This window comes from Panthera pardus, unplaced genomic scaffold (assembly GCF_024362965.1).
Source record: "Panthera pardus isolate Hobbes unplaced genomic scaffold, ASM2436296v1 HiC_scaffold_24, whole genome shotgun sequence".
Taxonomy (NCBI): domain Eukaryota; kingdom Metazoa; phylum Chordata; class Mammalia; order Carnivora; family Felidae; genus Panthera; species Panthera pardus.
The window spans coordinates 14,670,637-14,688,202 of record NW_026526810.1 but is presented as its reverse complement, the minus strand read 5'-3'; the positions used below and the strand labels follow the sequence as shown (position 1 = coordinate 14,688,202).

Sequence of the window (17,566 nt, the reverse complement as noted above, 5' to 3'; positions counted from 1 at the left end):
CCATAATACACAAAGAGTGCATCCAATCAGTAAGAAAAATAGATAAGTACAATTAAGGAAAAGATATACACAGGCAGTTTGCAGAAGAAATAAAAATGGCCCATAAACAAGTGAAAAGTTCATCAATCACTGAATAATCAGAAAAGTGCAAATTAAAAAAAAAAAAGACAACCTCTGAGGTACCACATTTTGTTCACTTAGTTGGCAAATATGTAAAAGATTAAAGATGTCCAGGCTTGGCGAGGGTGCAGGGAGACAGACACTCACATGGTTTGTGGGTGGTAGTATATAAGTTGGCACAGGATTTTTTTTAATTGTGGTGAAATTTATTTTTTCTAGTTTTTTGAGATAAAATTGACATATATTGTATATGTTTAAGGCATACAACATAAACATTTGCTCTATGTGTGTGTTGTGAAATGATCACCATAGTAAGTTTAATTAACACCCATCACCTCACACAGTTAACATTTGTTTTCCCTGTGATTCACGAAGGACAATGTGCTAGTGTCCATCTAATTTAACATCTAATTCCATGTTAACAACCACTGCCCCTTTCAGGAATCTTTCCTACAGCCATTTCTTTCTTTCTTTCTTTCTTTCTTTCTTTCTTTCTTTCTTTCTTTCTTTCTTTCCTTCCTTCCTTCCTTCCTTCCTTCCTTCCTTCCTTCCTTCCTTCCTTCCTTCCTTCTTCCAGAGAGAGAAAAAAGGAGGCAGGGAAGGGGAGGGGCAGAGAGAGAGGGAGAGAGAAATCCCAAGTAGGCTCTGCTGTCAATGCAGAGGCTGCCACAGGGCTCCATCCCACGATCCTGGGATCATGACCTGATCTGAAATCAAGAGTCAGACACTCATCTGACTAAACCACCCAGGTGCCCCTCCTACAGCCATCTCTGTCCTGCAGGCCAAGATACTTCAACAGACATCTCTTGTTTTGCCAACACGTGGCAAGGAAACAGTTCAGGGAATCCTGGTGCATCTACATGATGGAAAGCTATGTGGCCAGAAGTGGGGAAGTAAATTATCTCTGTCTGCTGGCATGGAAAAACAGCCATGGTTATGAGAAACAAGCCACCCAAGACTATGTAACATGATCTTAATTATATCCTTGATATGTTAATTATATGCTTATAAAGGAAAGTTCTGGAAGGATTTAGGACCAGTATTTCTTTCTACAAGTCTGGTCACTTAGCTAAAGTTCCTCTGTGCCTCCCCCCACCCAGCCCATGATGTCCTATAAGTGAGGGGTAGAGTGTAGATTGAGGCAGTGATCAGTTGTGTCCTCAGTAATACTGGTACCACCATGAAGGGTAAGTTGTGCTATGCAGGCCAAGCTGAGGGATCTGAGAGGAGAAAACAGCTGACCTGGCCTCCTGGCCTCACCCGGCTGCTTCAACCTCTTGTACTATGGCCATCTTGGGTTCCTGAGATGCTCCAAGGTCTCCCCTCCTCTCTGGCCAGACTCCTGGTCCTTGCCTCCTTGCCTCTTTCCCCCCCGCATTGGCCAGCTTCCCATAGTGGGATTCACTGTCCTGGTAAGATGAGCCAGCTAACTTCTTCAGCAACACTGAGGAACCTCTGACCACTGACCAGCAGCATATTTCCTACTCCATTTTCATCCACACTGATGTCAAGGAGTCCAGGGGGCTACAGTCACAGCTGCCAGGACAGTCAGACCAGGAACCCAGAGCTTCATCAACAACCAGTTGAAAGCCCTGGGTCCTTGATGTATGATCCTTTCCCTGGGATGTAATTTCATGTTGCCTAGGACTCTGTTTTGTCATCAGTAAGATCAGGCGTGGACAAGGTAGAACTGGGGCCCTTTTAACCTGAACATCCTGCAGCCCCAACATGGCTCCTTGGCAGACAAACCAGATGCTGCCTGCTGCTGGGTGACTTTAGACAGGCTCTTGACAGGAGTGGACCCTGGCATAGGAAGATTTTCACTTTTTGCCCCCACATAAATTTTTACATACATAATTTGTGTGTGTATATGTGTGCACTGTGTGTGATTTAGGTGATTGAAAAAAATAACCACGAGGAAATAACAAAGAACAATTCTGAGATTATAATGCTCTGTAACAAAGTTCAACTCCCTGGTCTCCTCATGCTGTCAGTGGTGGCATCTTGGCCAACTCTGATTATCCTCCCTAAGCCATGAACTCCATCTTGTAAGCCATCTTCAAGTGGCTTGTTCATCATGGCCTTGTTCGTCATGGCCACGTAGGGCCACTGCTGCAGGCCAGCTGTCACACCTTGCCACAAGTCTCTGCGTCAAAGCTACAGATGGGTTCAGAAGCACGTTTGCACACCTGTACTGTCCAGCCAGGGGAGCTTTGGGAGCCAGCTAGTGGGCATCCATGAGGATCTGCCCGCTGTCTGAGAAGTCTGTGAATGTCTACCAAGAAGTGTCGTGTCATATATACATGTGGGGACCCAGACAGACTGGTTTCTCAAACTGGGAGTTGTGTCACCCTCAGAAATTTCACAGCTGTTCCAGGGTTGCTGAGGTGAGAAGGGATGGGTGTGCTTTTGGTGCCATCCTCTCCCTACCAACCAGACCTCCATGCCCATGCCCTCCCTCAGTTCCTGCTATGGGTTCTGGCTGAACTTCTTTCTTCTCTTCCTCCATCAACTTCAAAGAGATCACAGAGCCCTTTGTCCCCCATAGTATGCCTGGGCTAAATGCCAAGAATCCATGCAAGGAAGGATGAGTCTCTACTGCAGTTGGAGGCCAGCCACTGTGCTCTGACAACTGTTTACACACCCAGATCCTGCCTCCTCTTCTTCTTTGGTTATGCATTCATTCACTCCATCAGTCAACATATTTTTATTGAGCATGTACATCAAGTCACATGTGGGGAATCTGATGACAAGTGCACCAGCCATGACTTCAGGGAACCCCAAGTTCAATACGGAGGAGGATGTGCAGAGTATTTGCCATTACTCCTGTGACACGGGCAAGCTGTGTACAGCCGCTGTCACCTGGCTTCTTTGTGGGATATTCACGTGATTTTTCAGTGGCCTCCATTAATTTAATATAAAATTTTAATTTTGTGGGCAGGAAAAGGAAACCAAGTAATGGTCACATTAATTTAGAAATCGTTACCTTATTTTTGTGTTAGACAAAAGTCGTAGTGTCTTTCACAAACAATGCTGGAGAAAATGAGTAGTAAGGTTTTTTAACTTGATTTTCAGCTTTTGTTCTTGAAGAACACTTTCACAGGCTAACTGTGGCTGAAGATTGCACCCTGAGGGAGGACAGCTCAAAAGACATACTGAGGTAGAAGAGAACAGGAAGATGAAAGTGGAAGAAATCACCTGAGGCCACTTAACTTTGCACAGGACACAAGTGGTAGCCCAAAGGCTCTGTGCTCTTACAAAGGCTCTTACACACTTTGTAAGGGCCTTTGACTTCACTTAAACCTAATGATATTGTTTTAATACCTTCTCCCCCTATTGTAAACCCATCTGCTGTCTTATGCTGTACTGTTGCACCCTGATTATCTCAAGATAACACACACTGATTATACAGAAATAGCAACTTTATTGGATGTGACACAAAAGGAACTCACTGAAACAGTCTGTAAAATGTGGGTGAATCACCCGACACCTGTTTGGTAGTGTCTTGTGTGTAACTTTAAACTCTTCTGCAATGCTTTCTCTGTTTAGGGGGCTCCTGGGTGCCTCAGTTAAGCATCCAATTGTTGATTTCAGCTCGGGTTATGATTTAAGGGTCATGATCTTAGGGTCATGAGATCAAGCCCTGCATCGGGCTCCGCACTGGGCATGGAGGCAGCTTAAGATTCTCTCTCCCTCTCCCTTTGCCCGTCCCCTGCCTGTTCCCTCTCAAAAATAAATAAATAAATAAATAAATAAATAAATAAATAAATAAATAAATAAATATTGCAATTATTTATCATTAATATTAACATGTACATTGTCACTAAGCCTTTACAGGGATCATCTACACTTTGTAATTTCTGTGTAAAAAATGTATTATTATTTAAGCTTAAAAGCAAAAAAAAAAAAAAAGGCAAATGGATATGTCTGATTGTCTCTAACATGATGCTGTTGGATTCCTTTTGCTTAGAGATAAGCAGAACCTTGACAGTTTTTCAATCTGGTTTAAGAGTGAAGAGCAACCCAAGTCCACCTGTTTTTCCTTTTAGATAGAAAACACACCATAGATTGCCCACAGAATGCTACACTAGATATCCTGAAAACTATTCCTCTAACTAGAAAAGTGGAATAGGAAGTTAGAAACATCCTTTCAGATATAGAACTCATTGCATTTCAATTTAATTTTTAATATATGTATTGTGTACCTATTTTTGGCCAGGCACTATATATTACTGAGCAAACAGAACTCTGTGTCCTTGTAGAAATTACATTTTAATGGGAGAAATGGACCAAAAAATACAATATATGTGTGTAATATATAGACCATTAGTGATCAGTGCTGAGGAGAACAGATAAAGCAGAGAACAGAGACTTGAAGCAGTGAAGTCCCACATGAGGAATTGAGCGTTTAGACAAGGGGGTCAGGGAAGGCCTCATCAAGCAGTGATTGTGAGGAGGATCTGGAGGAGGAGAGGGATGTCTGTTCCAGGAAGAGGAAACATCTGGAAAGAGTATGGCTGGTGGGGAGATAAGGAGGAGAAGCAGATGGGATCAGAGGGGAACCAAGCACCATGTCATTCAAAGCATTGTCAGGCACTGTAGGATTTGGCTTCGCCTCTGAGTAAGATGGGACATCATTGGAGGGTCCTGGGCAAGGGGACTTGATCTAACTTAGGTTTAGCAAGATCCTTGTTTTGAAACTAGATGTCAGCCTTTCTGGGAGATTAGGGAGGAGACAGTTGCAATAAATACTGTTGGTGAGAAAAGACAGTACTTGGATGAGGATATGGCAGGGGGAGCAGTGGGAAGCAGGCAGGTCAGTGTTCAAATTGTATTTAGAACCCAACAGGACTTGCTGATGGGCCAGATGGGGAGTGGGAAAGAAATAGTTCACATTGACTCCTGCAGTCTTTGGCCAGAAGAAATAGAAACATGAGGTTGCCCTAAATGGAGACGGGAAGATCTCCAGGATGGTTGATTTGGAAAGAAATATCAGACTCTCTGAAGCTGAGTTTGGAATATTTTTGAGATGTGTGTTACACATCTAAGTTATTGAGAAGGACAATATCTGGGAACAGAAAAGGAAGAAAGAATTTAAAACATTATGCCCCAAGTGTCAGCACACGAAGTGAAAAATGCAAATAGTAGTGAGAGACTAATCTGGCTTTCTCAATAACTTCAAATAACAGGAAAAAGTTTAGCAAGGAGATGGAAGATCTCAACAAAAAAGTTATGAGATTTGATCTAATATATAAAAACCTACAGAATCACAGGTTATGTAGAATAAGAACGTTTCCACTGTTGTTTTTGGTTTTTTTCCCTATTCACTTATTCAGCAAATATTTATTTGTTGAGTACCTCACATGGACCAGAATGGTTCTTTACCTGGGTAAGAAAGAAATTTGAGTCACAGACTCCACTGCTTAAGCCTAAACCAGCAGGCAGGGCATAGGATGGAAAAGAAACATGGGTTATCAAGGTCATAGCAAGATTTGAGAAGGGAGGATAAGAGAAGTTGGGGAAACTTACTAAATTGACTCTTTAAAGAGTAGTAGGAATTATCTGGCAAAGAAATAGGGGGTGCCATGAGAAGAGAGTCAGAGAAGCACAGTGTGTTTGCATAACTAGAACTTCAGGAAAAAACATATCATCAAAGAGTGATGGGGGCAAGTCAGGTGGACAGTGGGATAGTTTGAGCCTCAAACTAATCACAACAGCAGTTGGTTATTACTTATTAAATAGGTAATTTTTAGTAAAGAAAAGTGCATACACCTGTACTAATGTAAATAAAGGAATAAATAGAGAAATAAATTGGGAAGGGGTAAAGGAAAAGCTTTCTCTTACAGTGGAATACAAGGTAATAAATGTCGAAGAAAGGAAGGAACTAGAAAATCATCATTTGACAACTACCAAAGTTTTAATTGTTCTAGGCAAGAATATCACTGAGTGCTAAACTAGCGGAGACAAATTCACTGAGATGTAGAATACGTGCATGAAGTGTCTCCATGCAAGGTGGATTACAAATGAAGACATAGTGACATTATAGTGAAGGAAACAGGCATTGTCTTAAGCAAGAGATCAAAATGAGCATCATCAGTGATGAGCCCACCTAGAGCCCAGTAGACATCATGTGTCTTGGGCATCTGGTGCTTGGGCACTGGGGGCAGAGCATCACTTCTGTTGTATCCCTGCTAGAAATGTACAGTTACTCTAATCATGAAGACCCAGATGGAGGGACATTCCATACCCAAGTTGGAGGATGTAAAGGTCATGAAATGAAAGACTAAGAAGCTGTTTCAGATTTTTAAAAACTAGATTAGACATGTGAGCATGAAATACAATGTAGGATTCTGGATCAGAAAACAAGTGTTTTGCCACAAAGGACATTGTTGGGACAATGGGTGAAATGAATAGAGTCTTTAGATTAGACTCATACCTAGAATGATAAAATGTAAAACTTTAACATTTGGGGTATATAGTTATATATAGGTAAATAGGAATCCTTTGTATTATTTTTGCAACTTTTCTATATATCTGAAATTATTTCAAAATTTAAAAAAAATTTAAATGAAGTAAACAACATTAGATCAAAGAACACCATTTGCACATCACAGTAGTATACATGTGACTTATTCTGCCATTTTCATAGTTCACTTTATTTTTTTTACATTTATTTTTATTTATTTTAGACAGAGCAAGTGGGGGAGGGGCAGAGAGAGATGGAGACAGAATCCCAAGCAGGCTCCGTGCTGTCAGTGCAGAGCCCGATGCAGGGCTTGAACTCACACCGTGAGATCATGACATAAGTGAAAATCAAGAGTCAGCCACTTAACTGACTGAGCCACCCAGGTGTCACCATCATTCACTTTAAGTGGTGTAGGACCCTGGGCAGCTTTCAGAGGGGAATGACCTGCTTGGATCTCTGTGTCCACATGCACAGATTTTACAAAGTGCCATCACAGGGAACATACCATTTGGTCATCTTCATTTTTTAGATGACTTTTAACGTCTGAAAAATGTTCAACTGAAGTTGATAGACCAAATTTGCTAGCAGTGTTCCTCATTGCTGGGTACTCGCATTGCTTCCAGCATGTCCTTGTGATGCAGCGACAAAGGTATTTGAGCACCAGGAAAGCACACATCCTTTCTTTCCTGCAGGACATTCTCTTCGCTCTTGCTGATCTTGTGTGCATTTTGCTGTCCTTTCTCCTTTCTGCCCTATTTCTCTCTGACAATTGTGCCCAGTCACACATCATGTACGATTGTCTGGTCCGTTTTGTTTTCTTTGATTGCCAGTGCATCTCAACAGCATAATATTTCAGACCACAGAATAAAGGTGTTAATACAAAGTGCACTATTGAAGTCATTAAGCAATACTTTTTTTTAAATAGTAGGTGAGAATAATTACTAGTAAAACTTTCTAAATGCTTTTCCTCTGGTGGTTTCTTGGGTTCCTGACAAAAAGAAACGAAAGAAAGAAAGAAAGAAAGAAAGAAAGAAAGAAAGAAAGAAAGAAAGAAAGAAAGAAAGAAAGATGATTGGTTTCATTTTCATAACATTGTTTACAATTATATAATTTCCTTACAAACCAGTATGAACTGAAGTAACCTATTTGTGTCTCACTATACCACTAAAATGTGAGCAGTGTCTGTGTCTTAGTGTACCCTCTGTATGCAGCACACTGTTGAGCCAGGAAGACCTCAGTACAGTTTTGCCGAAATGGCAATGTCTTGAACGCTCACTTTGGAGTTCAGGAGTTTAGGAAACACCTTTGCCCAGGTGTAAAGCAGAGGAATGGATTGAATGGGTAGTTGCCTTTATAATTTCCATTTACTTCTTCAACATACTTTTACTGAGTAGCTCTGACATGCCCTGAACTGTGCTATGTGCTAGGTCCTGGGGAGACAAAACAGGCAAGTTCCCAGAACTTAAATTCTCCAAAGGGAACACACACAGGATAGAGGGACAGATGGATGGATGGCTGCATAATGTTATTACAGATTATATTAGTTCTCCAGAAGTAGTAATTGATACGGTAATATAATAATGGGGAGGGCAGTTTGGGTGGGAGTGAAGAAAGCTTCTCAGCAGTGGTGAAATTGAAGCAGATTCTTGGAATGCAAGGAAAAGGGTGGGAAGTGCTGTGGAAGCTCTTCCAGTAAAGTCAGCCACAAGTGCAGGAAAGGGTGTGGGAAGTACCCAGCATGTGTGGGGGACAGACCTGAAGCACTGGTCCTGGACAGCCCTGGTGCCAGGTAAGCCTGGAGCAGTGGGCACAGCAGGTGGTTGCAGTACTGAAAGACAAAGACATTGAAGTCTGAGAAGCAAGCTTGGGTTTTATTCCAGTGTAGTGGGAAGCTGTTGGTGAGTTTCAAGCAGGGAATTATGTGATATAACTTATATCTTTTAAAGATCTATCTGGCTGTGGGGAGAAGGGATTGGAGGAAGGGGCAGACTGCGGTTTGCTGATGTGGATAAAAGTGTTCAGACTGAGTGAAATGATCAATAGCATGCTAGCAAATGCCCAGCTACGTGCCAGGAAGGCTGTTTTTCAAAAATGCGTGTAAACAGAAGTTGGAATGGAGAAGTCCTTCATGAGCCTATTTATTAGGTTTACATAAGGGCTCTTTTATGGTCCACAGATTTTTATTGCCCATCTTTTTTGTTGAAGTATAACATACCTACAGAAAAACACACATCAAAATGTACAGCCTCATGAGTTATACAGAAATGCACATTTCCCTTTGTAATCACCACTCAGACCAAAAAATAGCTCATTATCTGCATCCATTCTGCCCCCTTGTGTTTTTAACCCATCACCTCCTTTTTTCTCTATCCACTGTATTCACTATCGTGACTTCTAACCTGTAGGTTATTTGTAAACTTCATGTGATGAATTATAGTGTGTTGTATGATAAGTATATTGAACATAGGTCATTCATTCATACTGTGCTACTAATATAGTACTAATATACTACTAATATACTCTTCGTCCATATATACCAATTTATCCAGCCTACCATTGGTATTCATTTGGGTTGCTTCTAGTTCTTAGCTCTGTGAGTAAGGCTGCCATGAAAATTCTTTCCATATGCTTTGGTATACATGTGTGTACACATTGTGGTTGAGTATATACCAAGTACTGAAATCGCTGGTCATAGGGTATATGTGTGATCAGTTTTGGTAGATACTGCCAAGTATCTTCCAAAGGTGTTGAACCAATTATACTCTCACCAGCTCAGGAGGAAGGATCCAGATACTTCACATCTTCACCTACACTTGGTATATTTTGTTTCAGTGATTTCAGAGCTGGGAGGTGTCTAATTGTGATTTTAGTTTAATTTCTGTGGTAACTGAGGTTGAGCAAATTTTCATTGGTTCTTGGCCATTCAGGTATCCTTTTATGAAGTGTTCAGATATCTTTCCATTTTTATATTGGATTAGCTATTTCTTATTAACTTCTTTCTTGATTCTGTGGATTTCAGTGAACTTTTCTATCTTTCTTTGGTTTGCCTTTCACCCTATTAATGATGTTTCCTAGTGAAAAGTTCTGCCAGACCTGGGGACATAAGGTGAGGTCTGGAGGATCCTCAGTTCAAACTTCCCTTCCCCTGCCTAAAATTCATCAAAATATACCAGGCCTCGCCCCCTTTATAGCAGGCAGGATCCCTCAGCCCAGGTTTAGAGGGGCTGAAGGAGAAGGTACCTTAAATGAATATTGAGAGATGGAGGTGTGATTAACTCAGTGGACACAATACATTCCATTTATGATCTGGACTGTGTTTATAAGTCAGGGGGGTATACCAGATTCTCATCCAGTGGAAAGAAAACTCTTCTGAATTCCCCCAGCTAAATTCCCTCCTGAATATAGGAGGTCAAGGAGACAAAAATTAAGTTGCATTTTGATTAGATTCCCCACATCATGCTCATTCAGTTTCCCAGAGTCTTTACCTGGGCGGCTAACTTCCTACTTAGCACTGCCAGTTGGACCTGTGTGGGCTGCCCCAGACCGACCTCCAGGGCAGAACACCACCCTGTGCCCTGCTGCATAGCTGTACTTCCTTGCCACACCTTTGTAAGTGCTCAGAAAGTCTTTGCCCAGGAAATAGGACAGAGGAAAAAAATCCCCTTTGGGGCTTCTGTCCTGGTCCATCGCCTCCCAGCCACTCAGAGTTTATCCACAGGGAGAGCTTCCAAGAACAAGCCAATGGACCCCAATCTGAGATGACACAAACAAAATGCATTATCCCCTGTTATCTCAAATGTGTATTCTCACAATATCCTTTGAACCTCAGTGCAAACCAGGGAATCAATTCTCAGACTTAAAATTAGTGGAGTTTTGCAACTTTGCTAGGAAAAAAAACACCTCACTCTAAGAAGTGTTAGGGAGGTAAAAGCTTTCCCATTCTTGTGGTTGTATTTTTCAGGGCTCTTGTAGGTATTACAGATATCATCATGCAATTTAGATTTCATTCCCCCTGGAGAACCTGGTGACTTCAAAGTGATTTATAGCAAGTGAAGTTGGCAGAATTATGGAGATTAGTGATAAAAAGGAAGGTAAGGCAAGAGAGAGAGGGAGAAAAAAGGAAGGAAAACAATTTTGAGCAGGGTAGATTTAGGATGGGGCAATGTGCTTTAAAGCACAGGAAGGAAAGTGAGAAGCTCAGACACAGCAGCATGTCATAGCCAGAGACCCTGCACTGCTTGTCGTGTGGAGCCAGCTCCAGGAGACCGGCTGAAGCAGGGAGTGTAGACAAAGCTATGACGTCACCCTGGTCTATACCCTGAAGGACTGAGAGTCTGCAATGCACCTCACATCCCCTTCAAGTCAAAGACTTGCTGGAAAATCAGCCTTTTTCATATGATGAATGAAATGATGGACGTGTCCCACTATTGCTTTGGGTAATCAAGCTTTCGTCAGCTCATGAACCAGTCAGTGAACATTTAGCATGAGGCTCATTTCATCACTGCTCATTCTCATTCTGTCTTGGTCACATCAGCACTCCTGCTCTGTGTGTGACCTCATCTGAATCATAAACAGAATGGGTAGAATACTCAACATCCCCAAACTCTGATCTGGACCTAGTATAATCCCCCACTCCTCCCCACTCCAGATGGTCTCACCCTGCATACCAGGCAGAACTTGGACCCACAGAGCTTCACTCTGTAGGGTGGGGGCACTAACTTTCTCAGCACACTCTGGAATGAGTCTGGGGAGTTGGCTCAATTTCATTATCAGTATTCTAAAGGATCCCCTTTAACTTGATGGAGCAGCCAGAAAAGTCTTGATATGAAGAATGGAATCATGTTACAGAAAAAGAGGCTGAATGTGTGAAGTTTAACTAGTCATAATCTCAAGTACAAGTTGCTTTAGAATATAGTGTGTTAATAGAAAGTTTGAGACATAGTAAGGCCAACAGATCAGGAAATGATTGTCAATCAAAAAATAGTTTCTTAATCACAGTTCCCAAGAAGTGGGGGCATACCATGCCACAGGGAGCCTCAGGTTGGTCAGGAAGCACAGGGAATGAGGGTAAAATGTGGGCAAGAGGATTTATTGTCATTTCCATGGGAAGGGATGGGTAAGGCAGGGTGAGCAGGGTTAGGATTGGCTAATGTGACTAATTCCAGTGCTCTCTGGAGCATAGGGACTGTCCCTAGTCATCTAGTACTTGGTCCTGGGTATTTGGGGCAGGTGGATAGTGGCTTGGAGTGTCCTCCATAGTGAAGGTGTTTAGGGTGTGGGCCCTAGATTTGTTGTTTTGTATATGAAAGCCATGCTTAGGGGTGAGTTCTTTACTATCTCTAGGAATTGGCTAACTCTGGGAAAAGCTGTCCCTTTAGGGTTATCAAGGCCCCAAGATGTCAAATCATCAAATATAGAAAATAAAAGATGGTTAATACACAAGTACTACTCCTGTGTGATGCCAGCTCATTTGGGGGTCTGTGGAAGTAAGTACCAAGCTGACCAGGCATGTAGTCCCATGTTCACTATGATCCCCCCTTCCTAATTCAAGATGGATTTCCAGAGGGGCACCTCTGCCTTGCTCACCACACCCTTCTGCATTGAGGTGTTTGTCATTCTCTGACCCTTTTTTGTATTCACCCTTCTCTAGAGGTGCTTCTGGCAGTTTTAACTCTTTCTCCCTTATTTAACTGTGTTATGGTTTTATTCTTGTTAATTAACACTTGCTAAGCAGAGGCCAAGGATGGCAGATGGTCAGTTGCAGTTCAACAAAAGACCACACGAGAAAATGAAATACAGTTTATTACTTGCAGGTCTTGAAGGAAGTACATGATGCCCCTGGGGGCAAAAAGGGGAGGTCAAGCAAGGGTGCAGATAAAGAGAAAATGGCATGGCAGGACCTGGGGCTCATGCCTTCATATTAGAGTCTGTGGGTGGAATGCTTCAGGGAATGCTGGAATAAGGCCAGATTGTTCAATTCAGACCAAAAAAAAAAAGCAGGGTTTTGTTAAGTTTCACAAGGGTCTTACCTAAGGAGCACACAAAGGGGAAGCCCTATGAGATGGCAGAGACTCTCACAAGGGCTGTTGGAGAAGTCATATCAGGAACTTATATTTGCTTATAATTCTGCAGGCTGCTATTTAGGGGATGTGCCTGCATGAGGGGGCTTGTGTCATTTAAGGGCCCTGCAGGCCATTTGACCACACAAAATGTATGCCAATGCCATGAAGTAGCTGAGCTAAACTCTCGACAACCTGCCAACACAGGCGAGCAAGAACACCTTGTCTTTCTCCCCAGTGCCTGGCACAGCACTACTATAAAACACTCATTAATACACATCATGGAATCCATGACTTGGGCACTTGAGACCACCAGGGACCTTGTTCATCCCATGAAGCACTCTTGGAAAACAGATGCCATAACTGCAAAAAATGTCTCTCTGTCAGACCAAATTGACTCAAGTTCAGAGTTAAGCACTTAAAGCAGCTGGGACTGGCTTTTTCTGCCCCTATCAGTTATACCTGGTTCATAAGGTTAGTGTGAATCTCTTCCCATATCTCCGTGAAGTCTCCTGGTCTCTCTGCGTAGCACTTGCTGACGAAGGCCTAGTGTATAAGCCTCCTTGACCTTGGTCCCTTGTTGGCGTCCTTCTCTGCAGTGTTTTCTGAATTGCATCCACAAAGCTCCCCTGCTGCAGGGCCTGGGGTACTGTTGTTGAATCAAGTTGTGCTCCATTTACATACTGGCTACAGTAGCAGAGATAAAAGCCTTTCTTTATATATGGCCTCTTCAGGGCTTTTGCCCACGTTCTAATTGGATTGTTTGTCTTTTAGAATTGAATGATGAGATTCTTTATATTTTCTAGATAGGAATTGTTTGTCGGTAATGTGGTTTGCAAACCTTTTCTCCCAGCTCGCCATTTCACCTTCTTAACAGGGTCCTTCACAGAGCCAAGAGCTTTAATTTCAATAAAGTCCAATTTGTGGATTTTGCTTTTGATTTGTCACCAAGCCCTACAACCCAAAGATTTTCTCCTATTTTTTTCTTCTAAAGACTTGATAGGTGTGTGTTTTACATATGGATCTATAATCTGTTTTTACTTTATTTTGTATAAAATATGAGATTGAGGTTTTTTGTTTTGTTTTGTTTTGGCTTTTTTTTGCTGATGGGTATATAATCAGCAAATGATATCCATTTGCTGAAAAGATTGCCTTTACTCCATTGATTTACTTTTATACTTTTATCAAAAATCACTTGGCCAGTACCCACTTTGGGAGTACATGTACAAAAATAGGAGTGATGCAGAGAAATTACTATAGACCATGAGCAAGAATGACATGCAAATTCGTGAAATGTTCCTAATTTTTGAAATGCCACTGAACTGCACACTTAAAAAACAGTTACAATGGCAAATTTTATGTTACATATACATTTCCACAACTTTAAAAACTTAGTAATATAATATTATAATAATCACTGAATTGTAAGCTTTATTTTTTAATGTTTATTTATTTATTTTGAGAGACAGAGAGAGAAGGCACACACACATGCACACACGCAAGTGGGGAAAGGGGAGAGAGAAAAGGAGAGAATCCCAAGCAGGTTCTGCACTATCAGCACAGAGTCCAATGCAGGGCTCAATCTCATGAACCAGGAGATCATAACCTGAGCCAAAATCAAGATTTGGACACTTAACCAACTGAGCCACCCAAGCACCCCACATTGTACACTTTAAATGGGATAATTGTATGGTACATGAATTATATCTCAATAAATCTGTTAAAAATGCAACCAAAGCAAAAAAAAAAAAATCAATTGGTCATACCTCTGTAGGTTTATTTCTGGGTTTTCTATTCTGTATTGTTGATCTATGTAGCCATATAATAAACTAAGCTGTGTAGTAAGTCTGAAATTCAGCTAGAGTGATTAATACCACATTATTTTTTATTTTTAAAAATCATTTAGATCTTCTAGTTTCTTCGTCTTTGCATATCAATTATATAATACATTGTCTATATCTACAAAAATCTTACTGGAGTTTTTATAGGAATTGCATTAAACTTATACCTCATTTTAGGGAGACATCTTTGCAATGTTGAGTTTTCCAGTCCATGAACACAATATGTCTCTCCATTTATTTAGATCTTCTTTTATTTATTTCATGAGTGTTTTATAGTTTAAGCATATAAGTCCTGTACACATTTTGTTAGATTTATACCTAAGTATTCCATCAGTTTACAGAGTAATTGCAAATGGTATTGTATATTTAATTTCAGTGTTCATGGGTTCATTACTAGTGTATAGGAATAACAGTTTATTTTTGTATATTGATCTTGTATCCTGTGAACTTGCTGAATTCTCCTATTCTAGGAATCTTTTGTAACTTCTTTGAAGGATTTTCTATGTAGACTTTTATCTTATCTGCAAAGAGTAACAGTTTATTTCTCCCTTTCCAATCTGTATGTCTTTTATTTCCTTTCTTGTCTTACTGCTCTGGCTAGCACTTCCAGTAGTATGTTGAATAACATAGTGAGAGCAAACATCCTTGCCTTGACCCTAATCATAGTTGGAAAACACTCAGTCCTTCACCATTAACTATGTTAGCTATAGTATTTTTGCATAATTTTGTATCAAGTTAAAGAAATTCCCCTTGATTCCTAATGTTCTGAAAGGTTTTTTTTTAAATTTTTTTAACGTTTATTTATTTTTGAGACAGAGAGAGACAGAGCATGAACAGGGGAGGGTCAGAGAGAGAGGGAGACACAGAATCTGAAACAGGCTCCAGGCTCTGAGCTGTCAGCACAGAGCCTGATGCGGGGCTCGAACTCACAGACCTCGAGATCATGACCTGAGCTGAAGTCGGATGCCCAACCGACTGAGCCACCCAGGTGCCCCTGAAAGTTTTTTATCATGAATGATATAATTGTGGGATTTGTCTTCTTTAGCCTATTAATATGGTAAAATTACATTGATAAATTTTTAAATATTGAACCATTCTTGCATTCCTGGAATAAATCTGACTTGGTTTTTATGTATATAATTTCATACATACACATATATAATTTTATACCATGACCAAGTAGGGTTTATATTATTTATTATACTTATTTATATAATATTTATGATATATAAATAATATTTGTGTGTATTAAGAATACAATTTACTTTTTTATATACTGTATCTCTCAGATTTTGGTATTAAGATGATAGTGGCCTTGTTAATTTAATTGAAAAGTGTTATTTATTCTTCTCTTTTCTGGAAGAGCTTGTATAGAATTGGCATTCTTTTTTTAAACATGTGTTATTCTTCAAAATTCTTCAGAAACAGTATGAGCTTGGAGATTTCTCTTTAGGAAGATTTGAAATTGCAAATTAAATTTATTTAATAGTTAGGGGAATATTCAAATTATCTATCATATTGAGTGAGTTGTAAAAGATTTTCCTTTTCAAGAGATTGATCCATTTCATCTAAGTGACCAAGTTTATGTGTGTACACCTTGTTTGTAATGTTCCCATGTTATACTTTTGGTGTCTGAGAATATGCAGCAATATTTTGTTTCATTCTTGTCGTAGGTAATTTGTATCTTTTCTCCTTTGTCACTTTTGCTAGAACCAGCTTTTTGTTTTACTGATTGTTCTCCATTGTTTTGCTGTTTTTAATTTTATTTATTTCTGCTCCTTATTATTTTCTTCCTTTTTTAACTGGCTGTGTGTTTATATTGCTAGTTTCATAAAGTGGGAGCTTAGATTATTGATTTGAGGCTTTTACTCTATTCTAATGTAAAAATGGTGCTGTCAATTTACGTTTTAATAGTACTTTAGCTGTGTCTTACATATTTTGATATGTTGTGTTTTTATTTTCTTTCAATTGAATATGTTTTCTAATTTCTCTTGAGACTTCCTCTTTAATCCATAGATTATTTAGAAGTCTGTTGTTCAGTTTCCAAGTATTTGAAGTGTTTTTCAAATTTTTTTCTATTATTGACTTCCAATTTTGATTCCACTGTGGTCATAGAACACACCGTATGAGTTCAGTTCTTTCTTTTGTTTTGTTTTTTTCCATAATTTCTCTAAGTATTGCATTGTATATAAGTAACTTACCACAGTATACTGATGTTAATATTTTATCAATTTGAATAAAATATAGATACTTTACCTCCTTTTAAGTGCCTTTACCTTCTCCTATTTACAATCACCTTAAATATTTCTTCTATGTAGTACTTTGAGAATCACATCAGACAATGTTATAATTTTTGCTTAAACCATTAAATATAACTTACAAAAGAATGACGATGTCTTGTTATTACTCAAATTTTTACTCTTTCCATTGTTTTTCTGTACTTCCTGATGTTCCAAGTTTTGGGAGGGTTTTGTTGTTTTTGTTGTTGTTCTTGTTGTTTGTGATTTCTTTTCCATTTTAAGAAATTCCTTGGCCTTTCTTCTAGGTAGGTTTGCTAGTGATAAATTCTCTTAGGCTTTTATTCATCCAAGATGTCCTAATTTCCCCTTTAGTTCTGATGGGTATGTTTGCTGGATATAGAACTCTGGGTTGACATTTCTTTCCTTTTAGCTTTTGACAAATGTTATTCCACTTCCTTCTAGTCTTTATGGTTTCTGAGAAGTCCATTGTCACTTGAATTATTGTTCCACTATTAGGTGATTTCCCCCACTTAGCTTTCAAGATTATTTCTTTGGGATGCATAGGTGGCTCAGTCACTTAAGCATCTGACTCTGGATTTTGGCTCAGGTCATGATCTCATGGTTTGTGAGATTGAGCCCTGTGTTCAGCTGTGTGCTCACAGTGCAGAGGCTGCTTGGGATTCATTCTCTAAATAAATAAATAAATAAATAAATAAATAAATAAATAAATAAATAAATAATTTTTAAAAAATATTTTCTCTTTGCTTTAGTTTCTAGAAGTTTGATTATTTTGTGTTTGGCATAGATTGTTTTTTGGATTTATAAAACTTCAGGTTTGCT

The 17,566-nt window shown here is 39.8% G+C and overlaps 1 protein-coding gene and 1 non-coding gene across 3 annotated transcripts in view; both read left to right on the top strand.

Moving 5' to 3' along the window:
• The window catches only part of OTUD7A (OTU deubiquitinase 7A), a 372,559-nt gene that overhangs the window by 142,212 nt on the left and 212,781 nt on the right, over positions 1–17,566 (top strand). The gene's annotated exons all lie outside the window — the stretch shown is intronic.
• On the top strand, positions 13,848–13,953 carry LOC128773176 (U6 spliceosomal RNA). The gene has a single exon (XR_008417454.1). It is a non-coding gene; the product is annotated as a U6 spliceosomal RNA (small nuclear RNA).